This window comes from Macrobrachium nipponense, chromosome 3 (genome assembly GCF_015104395.2).
Source record: "Macrobrachium nipponense isolate FS-2020 chromosome 3, ASM1510439v2, whole genome shotgun sequence".
NCBI classification, from domain to species: Eukaryota; Metazoa; Arthropoda; class Malacostraca; order Decapoda; family Palaemonidae; genus Macrobrachium; species Macrobrachium nipponense.
Genome location: NC_087202.1, coordinates 109,166,710 through 109,175,651, shown reverse-complemented (window position 1 = coordinate 109,175,651; position 8,942 = coordinate 109,166,710). Strand labels below are relative to the sequence as shown.

Here is an 8,942-nt window from a genome sequence, read left to right as displayed (position 1 = left end):
CTAGGATATCAAACAAATAAAAAGGCCATGTCTTCATTTACGGGGCTTTATTACATCTATAAGTTTCATACTGCTGGTACATCTTAGCCCTCATAGCCTGTGATAACTGAAAGGGCAACAAAGTAAAACATTACTAAAAACTCAGTGAGCACTAAAATAAAGTTTACCCAGGCTAACTGGGTTGGCTAGGCATAAGTCAATTATGTAAACTGCATTTATTTATTAGTTTCCTAACTTATTACCTAGGCTAGGCCACTTATATACTATACTAGTACCCCTAAAAACAAATACAGAATAGCCTACACATATAAAACAAAATGTAGTTCACTTTACTTAGCTTAATGGAACATGCACAACAACATGGTAGGTAGCCTAGGCTACTACACTTATATCTTATTAATGTGGCTCAAAATAATTAAAACAAACAATATTATTCTCACCTTTTGGCCTTATTAATAAGCGCGCGCACACAAAAAACACTTCTATGAACTACTAAACGCACAATATCGAGTGCATGCTGCATGCACAGTTGCAGTTGTGCTCAGAGAAGTACAGAGTTCAAGAAATGGTGCGATTTCGTTTGGCGATCTTCTATAACTTGTAAACAGGTTTCTGCACACTACCTTAGTATTCTTTGAAAAGGCACATCTTTCCTTTTATTGTGTGTGTTTGAGTCTGACACTTACAGAACCAGTTGTTACTACTTGATAATGCACAGGCGTTTTAATGTAAAAGTCAAGTAGTCTTCTTCCAAGGAAGATTGATGTTACATTTTGGTACGTATACCATTGGTACATGTACATCCTTCAGTTTTGCCTTGAGGTTATACTGCCTGCCTTAACTCATAAGTGTAGGGGAATGTGAAAACTGTCTGATCGGGCAAACCCTGTTTGGATGTGTGTTTGGTCTTTCTGCTGTCTAGGGAGGCTTTTATTATTCGGGTATAATAAACTGTTCTTGAAATAAGGATTCCTGCTTACAATGGTAACTCGGGACTTTGTGCATAAAAATTATAGTTTAGTTTTTAGTCAATATCACAATGATAATGTCATTCACATTAGATTTAAAGAAATTTCTAAATACATGTTATTCACGTTAGAATTAAATAAAATGGTTAGCAAGGTTGTCTAACATGTTAATATAATAGTTAGTAAATTACTGTTTCCGAGTTTTCCCTGTCTGAATTATTTAAGTAATTTTAATGGCATCTAAAATCTTGTTTTTCAGTTTACTGGCTTCTGTGCGAAGTTGAGTTTGCCTCTAATTTTGTGAAGATTCATGTCCAACGATCGCACTGCTATTTCGGTGCTGCTCACGGAAGGAATGCCGTTCTGGCATATGGTCAGCTTCATCTAATAGGCAGATGTCAACTCTGGCCCGATCTTTCACAGACCTTCCCTTCGTGCAGTTTTTTTTTTTGGGGGGGAAGGCATAATAGAGCTCCTTAAGGCTTAATAATAGAGCAACTAGCAGTTTATCAAAAGTATTGAGGTTTAGGTTCGTTATTGAATTTCAAGGTAAAGGAAAGTGTTTATTTTATGACATATCTGTGATATAAGAGAAATGCATGAAAAATAATTTGAGAATGGTTAGCCAGGCTCTTGGATATAATTCAACATAAACACTGCAAAGATAGATGTGGTCCGTACGTTTAATGTTTACATCGCTGTAATGTTAAGATTCAAGTTGACTTAAGTTCCCTTCCAGATGTTGCCGATGAACTGGAAAGAAAGAACAGAGGCCTGTGCCCAAGGGAGCTGATTTTGTAAAACTGCTCTGGTGTTACTTGTGCCTTCCCTTCTGTTGCCCTTCTACCAGAGGTATTATAGGAGTAACTTTACAATGCAAGTAGAAGGCTGACCACAGTCCATCACAGATTTTAATGGCGTACAATTGAGATCTCGTCTACTTGCAAGGCCAGTTGTGATTGTCTAATCGTCTCTCCGTGATTTTGGTGGGAGTGGGTTGCATGGCTCGCTCCTGTCTTCCCCTCCATCCTTATATAAATGATTCTTTTTTTTTCCCACCTCTCAGGATAGAAATAATCTTTTCTGAGGGATAGAGCATGTTATGTTTCTTTACAGGCACCTGAAAGTCTGGCAGCGGCGGTGGTGTTTGCTCAGAACTTGAAAGCCCCTCTACTTCACTTGCCCCTGACACTTCACTTATCTTTTGTGTAGTGGTGTTGTGAGGAGAGACTTTGGAAGCAATTAGTACTGTTGGCAGTGTGTTTCTTGCTGTCATCAGAGACGCTTGCTTGCAGATAATACTGTTGTCATGCGGGGATACCAACCTTACAGCATGCTTTGCATCTCTACAATGTTTGACTTTTGTCTTAAGATATATCTTTAGTACTATTTTGTTTTAACATTTTCATTCTCGCTCTCTCTCTCTCCTTAACAGTAATCTGCTGTGTGACACCATGGCTTCTTCCGACAGCAGTTTGACACCGCTGCATTCAACTAAAGGGCGATCTCTCGAACTATTCCTTCAGTGATGAATTTCCTTGGAAATTCTTCGCGTCTGTCACATGTATGTGTTCTGGGGAGGCCCTCTGGTTGATGTAGGAGGTGGTGGAAGGCCTTTTTTGCCATCTTTGCTGTCATCAAAACCATTGACTTGGGCTACCAGTCCGAATACCATGACGTCACTCGGATATAACTGCCTGTGACGTCGACTTCAGTGATGTCTCTCCTCCACCTGTTACCATGATATAACTTCCATCATTGTCTATGATGCCATAGCGGTCGGTAACCCGTCAGAAGTGTTCTTCCAAGAGTTGTTTGGTAGACATCCCAGAGTTTCTAGTAGAAATTGTAGGGCAAGATAAACGTTGCATTTTCCTCCTCCTCCATCTCCCCTCCCGTTGGAGAATTCGAGACTTGTGGCATCTTCTGAGAAAGGTGTTTCTCCATCCTAGTACAGACGTGGCTCTCCCCTTCAAGTATGTGAACGTGTTCAGTCTGTGAGGCGTCTTCCGAGAACGAGAAAGAGGTTTCCACATCTTCCCACCACGGAACCTTCGAGTACATAATTGTGTTACTGTCCGTGTCGATCTTCACTAGCATCAGAGTTCTCGGGATGCTTCTTCATCACATCGGAGTGTCCGAGTTTGTCCTAAGGGAAATTTTATTTATGAATTCCAGCTGAGCATCAACTCCTCTGCAAGATAAAAAAATTTTGTCAGTAACTTAGTCCAATTCAAATTCTCTGGACTGTTATGAAGCTTTTTAGACCCATTTTTCAATAGCAGCCAAAAGAAGTTGTCAATTATTGTGTAAATTTTAGAGAACATTAGCACAAGTGTCCGAGTTTTTGCGACTGTTTTGACTATTATAGAGGTCCTGTAGAAGTGGCTTTGTAGTGCTAGAAAAATTAGTTTTGAAAAAAAAAAAAAAAAAAAAAAAAAAAAAAAAAAGGCTTGAAATGAATTTATATTATCAACGCCGAAACTTCTAAATTTACATTTACAGTGCTTTGTGAAAATGCCTTATTAACAAGTACATAAGTAAATGTCTTCTAACCTGATATGTTGTTAAACCAGGGCATGTTCGTATTAATAAAAATTAGCAACATGACAAAATTGTTCTAACATGCAAACTTTTTGAAGTTACTCTGTCATGAAAACAACTCGATATCTTATCAATATTAAAACTTTGATTCTTATCAATATTAAAACAGATTCATTTTTTACTTTGAAATCAATTTTTTAAAGTTTGTCATAACGCTCTGCTCATAGCCTCTGCACTCTCTCCCATCATCATTACAATGTCATAAGCTTTACTGAAATTATGAATTTGCCAATATGAAATGGTACTTTTTGTGTTGCTTATTTGAAGATTATGGCTTCTTTTCACAAAGGTTGTGACAGAACAAACAAAAAGTTCCACTATGGGCTATTTCGACCTCTTTCAAAACTATTAGTACTACTATACTACTACTACTTACACAGCACTCTTCCATGGTTAATTCTTCAATGACAAAGTACTAGTCACTTTACACACACTCATTTGAAGCGTAAATCCATGAAAGAGACTAAATTCTTTCACATTATCTCAGATTTGGTATCAAATACAAATATGCATGCAATTTAATACCCTTTGAATCCTGAAATTTTTCAAATATGAAATGGGATGAGACTACAAAGTTTATTTGTTGCTATAGGATAGTTGAGTACCAACCACCGCAAATAAGCTCAAAACCATAAAATCCAATTAGAATCCTGAAATTTTTAAATATGAATAACTATCCTATAGCAATAATAAACTTTGTAGTGTCAAGAACCACCCACAAAGAAGCTCAAAACTATACAAACCGAAGGGTGTGCACGTTAGTCATCTTCACAAAAACAAAAAGAAAGATGAAAAGAAATAATCCTAGCAAGACTCCATATAGGGTACACTAGATTCTCACATGGTCACTTAATTTCAACACTATGCACACTGATTAAATGAAATATAGCAGAAGTCAAACTCCCATGACTATACAAATTTGCTTACTGAATGCCCGAATTGGACCCAACAAAAACTTGCTTATTTTTCAGAATTCAACTGAAAAAATATTTTCACTTAACCGAAATTTTCTGGTTAAGTATAAAAGGTTTTTAAAGTTTTTTTTCCTCAGGATTAAGTTCTGAGAACCAGCCCGAGAAGTCTATATAAAACATTATTATTATTTTAGTGTCAAGAGTCAAAGTAATGTGACCTAAAATTATCATCTCTCAACAGAACTAATAACTTACTGGGAAACCAGGAAAATAGAGTTCCCACTCCCATATCTTTTGAAAGATGATCAAGAGTTAGGAAAGTTATCCAGGCTCATGCCTGGAACACGCACTATCCGCAGATGATGCGTAGCACCTAATCTTCGTAGATGCTCTTGGGGGTCTGGCCTTTCTGAAATGTAGTCAAGTCTACTAAGTAACAAAGACCCTATATTATCGGCTGTAATAATATTTTCTAAACACTGAGCTAATGACAATATAAGTGACAGTATAATACTATTTTGATTATTGTTCACAAGTGAAAGAAAGATTTTAATTTTTTTATAAGCTATTTTTAATTATATGAGCAAAACAATACATTTATCAATATACGTATGAGCAAAAAAATCATTTATCAATATATTAATTGAACAAAGTAATACATTTACCAATATATCTAGTCTATAATAAAGAATATCTTCACTGCTAAAAACTTTGCCGTTTCGGTTATTTTACCACAAAATTAAACACATTCTTGAATGTGAACGATAAAATCATGGCTGACAACCAGACGCAATTTCCCCAAACAATACAAGAGAAAATTTCAATCCCTGACTGAAATGTTAGCATGCCTGAAAAAAATGCAAAAACAATGCTGCAACTTGTCAGGTGACAAACAGTAGCACTAGGTTAAATACATACGAGCTCATTACAATATAACTGCCTACTATTAGAATTCCAATGAAATAACAATCAGAATGAGAAAACATTCACCATACATATGCTGTTTTTGAAGCCAAATTTTTGCAATTAATTAACTATTGGAATGAGAAGACAATCTCCTTATTAATGTCAAGCTGTATTTTAGGAATATTGAAATAATATTGATGATACTATAGTGACTTTAGTTTATTTACGATAACATTTTTTGCTGTTATCTCAATTTTTAGGTTCAATATTGAATATATTCAACTGTCGCAGTGAAGTTAAGAATTTCAGTAGGATTATGGGGATGAATGGATGGATGTATGTGGTTCAGGGGAGTAGATTCCCATCAACGAGCATTAACTGGACAGCAGTAGTATGTAGAAATTCTTGATAAAAGTACCGATCCCTTCAGTGAGTAAACTAATACTACTGGATCATTTGCCAGTCACCCTTGTAATGTACAACTCTTCTGTTCATAACTTAAGTGGTCGGTGAGAGGTTTGATGAACAATGTTATGTCTATATAGACTGGCCTACGTCATCATCTGACCTCTATCCAATTGAAAAATCTTTGGAGTCCAATGGTAAGGGAATGGGATACAGGGGCAATAAAAATCAAACCTTTCCTAAGCAAACACTGCCTATCAGATTTGGGGATCATTAAGACCAAAAAGAGTAACTTACATAGTCAAATGTTAGTCTATTCAATGTCAAATAGGCTAAGGGCTGTGACTGACAATGACTGATGTCATACATGATACTTATTTTTCCTTATTCATATTTATGTCATAGGATGCTACATAACTAATTCAGATCATGTATATTTTCATTTTCATATTAAATAATTAAATTTATTTACGGTTACTGTATACCAAAAGGAATATTAATTTATATCATGAAATGGAATAATATATTTATGAAAAATTTATTACGTCATAAGTATATAAAAATCTATATTTACTTTTTATTCATAACCATAATTCCTTAAGAGACTGCGGGGAAATTAAATTATTTGATGAACTGTTGTTAACTGAGAGCAAAACTTAATGCTTCACATTTCCATTTTGTTCTTACACAACTGAATTGATTATTATAATTTAATTTAGTTTCTTGGGACATTTCACATTTCATTTAAATAAAATTTTTAAGTGAATTGTTTTTATTAATTTTATCCCTTATGATTCAGTCTAATAACGTTAACCTTGCAGCAATACTTATATGCATGACAAGTAGGCATTGAGAGTAACAATGAAACCATACAGAACTGATAAAGCACAGGCTTTGCTTTTATCAATTTAGTTTTTACCTTTTCCCTTTTTTTCAGTAAATATACACATCAGACCACTACAATAACTTGAACCATATTACGTCCCTTTAAGTGTGTAGAAATCTCAATGCTGAGAACAGGAGTAACTTGTCTAAGGTCCACAATAATATAACAATGGTAGAATGAGAGACTATGCAAATGTATATAAAGCTTTTGAACTCTATCCTGGGTTCATCTGCAGTCCAACTAAGTAATTATAACAAAATGTGACAAGGTAAATGTCTGAAAAGAGGACATAAAGAGTGGATGGCAGAGATGGTTAGCTCCTCTAATGGTCACATCAATGAAGGAAGTGGTCAACTGCCCAACTAGGTAATTTCACCTGTTTATGTGTCTGCCTGCTATTCTACTCTATCTTTTCATGAACTTTTGCGATATTGCACCTAATCCTCCTCCAAAGGAGTCTCACGGACTCCCAATATGGTGTTGCAACGTGCCTGTAGAGGGAGAGGAGACGCAGGGGCAGCATCAGGCAAAGGATAAACAGAGCATCCTATCACTAAAATCTTTAATGAACAAAGTATGTAATACCGTATATACTCTTATAACACGCGATCTCACATATCATTCCGCGCCCAAGGCCTGGAAGAACTGACAAGAGAACCCACTGCCTCCCTGAAAGGAGGCAGCATCTTAGAAGTTCCACAATTATTTCTTTTTTTGGGGGGAGGCTACTTTTTCCTCGACTGATGAGCCTTGGAAGAAGGAGGGGAGAATGCAGCAGAAGACGCAAGCAATGATAAGACTGAAGAAGGTGCTTATCTCACACAGGGAGACAGGAGCAACAATATAGGAGCCCAGCAGGAGTAGACAGACTATTTCTTCCTAAACCGATGATCCTTGGAAGAAGGAGGGGAGAATGCAGCAGAAGAAGCCGGTAATGATTAGGCTGAAGAAGTGCTCACCTCGCAGGACTTCCTTGAACTCCTCTCCGACATCTTCTACAGGAATAAAACATAAGTGATCAAGGCAACTGCACCAGGAGACAGGAGTAGCCCAGTTGCAATAAATACAGGAATGTCAGTAACAGCACAAGAGCAATCAAGGCAGCTGGGGCAGGAGGCACAGCAGGAGCTGCCCCATGCCTGGATTACAGGGAGACAGGAGCAACAAAATAAGAGCCCAGCAGGAATAGACAGACTACAGCCACAACAAGGTAGTGCACAGTATGCAGGAGTGCCAAGCTGAAAATCCTAAAGGGAAGGAACACTAACAATGACAATCCAACCATTTACTACTGCGCCTATATTGGCTCCCTGTCGACCTGAAGAAAAAGAGTAAAATTGCAATTTTTGAAAGAAATTTGTATTTTTCATAGCTACACAAACATGAGGTCCTTTATGATAGGAATTACTTAAGGCGTAGCCTGGACACAGCTGCTGAAATCTTTAATCAAGGGTGTTCAGTGATTAACGACCGGTCCAGTCATTGGCAGTCCCTCCGACTGGACGTAAACAAGCCAATTTGCTTTCAGCCCAGGTAGCAGACTGAGGGGTGGCATGAGGTGGGCAGTTAGTGTAAATGACCTCAGGTTTGTAGTAGCTAGGAAAAATAAAATTTACTTTCAAAAATTGTGATTTGTTCTTATGCGATGTACCAACCCTCGGTCCTTTCCAATAGGAAGACTTACTGATTGGTGGGTGGAATCCGAGTGATCTCCAGTGAACAACTGGGGTTAAAGAACTGCAAGATCATAGTCAGTCTTCTGGGTCTACTACTCATATGGGGGAGGTGGTGTCCCCCGTACGTGTTTTACATCAAAAGAAAGACTGTAGTTTGCCAACTCTCTTCCTCAATGCCAGGGCTAGCAGATAGCCTTGAGGGTCAGATCCCTGCTGCGTGAGGACTCTTGAAGGGGGCTCGTATGGGGGACGAGTCAGGCTCTGCAACATGAGTCACATCGCACTCAGGAGGCCTGAGATCCCTGAGTGGACAAGACTTCTCATAGCTCAATATGAGTCATGCTATCTCAAAGGAGGATGAGGTGTCAATACCCTTCAGCTTCAAGAGTGTGGCCCTGTAGCCTTTTACAGCTGAGACAGAAACGAGCTTCTCTCAGCGAAGGAAGACAAAGAAATCCACAACCTGCTGAAGAGTGGCTCCGACAGGAGAGATACCCTGTCTATGACACCAACCACAGAGGACGGCCCACTTATCCTGGTATACTGCTGCAGAGGACTGTCTGAGGTATCCCACCATTTCTGT

General features: G+C 37.9%; 1 long non-coding RNA gene across 1 annotated transcript in view; it reads right to left on the bottom strand.

Annotated features, from left to right (window-relative positions):
• Positions 1-32: 32 nt before the first annotated feature.
• The window catches only part of LOC135221952 (uncharacterized), a 43,089-nt gene continuing 34,179 nt past the window's right edge, over positions 33-8,942 (bottom strand). Inside the window, exons 2-3 of the long non-coding RNA XR_010316138.1 lie at positions 4,742-4,895; positions 33-3,162 (exon numbers count right to left, since the gene is read on the bottom strand). This is a non-coding gene — a long non-coding RNA (uncharacterized LOC135221952). The remainder of the gene's footprint in view (positions 3,163-4,741; positions 4,896-8,942) is intronic.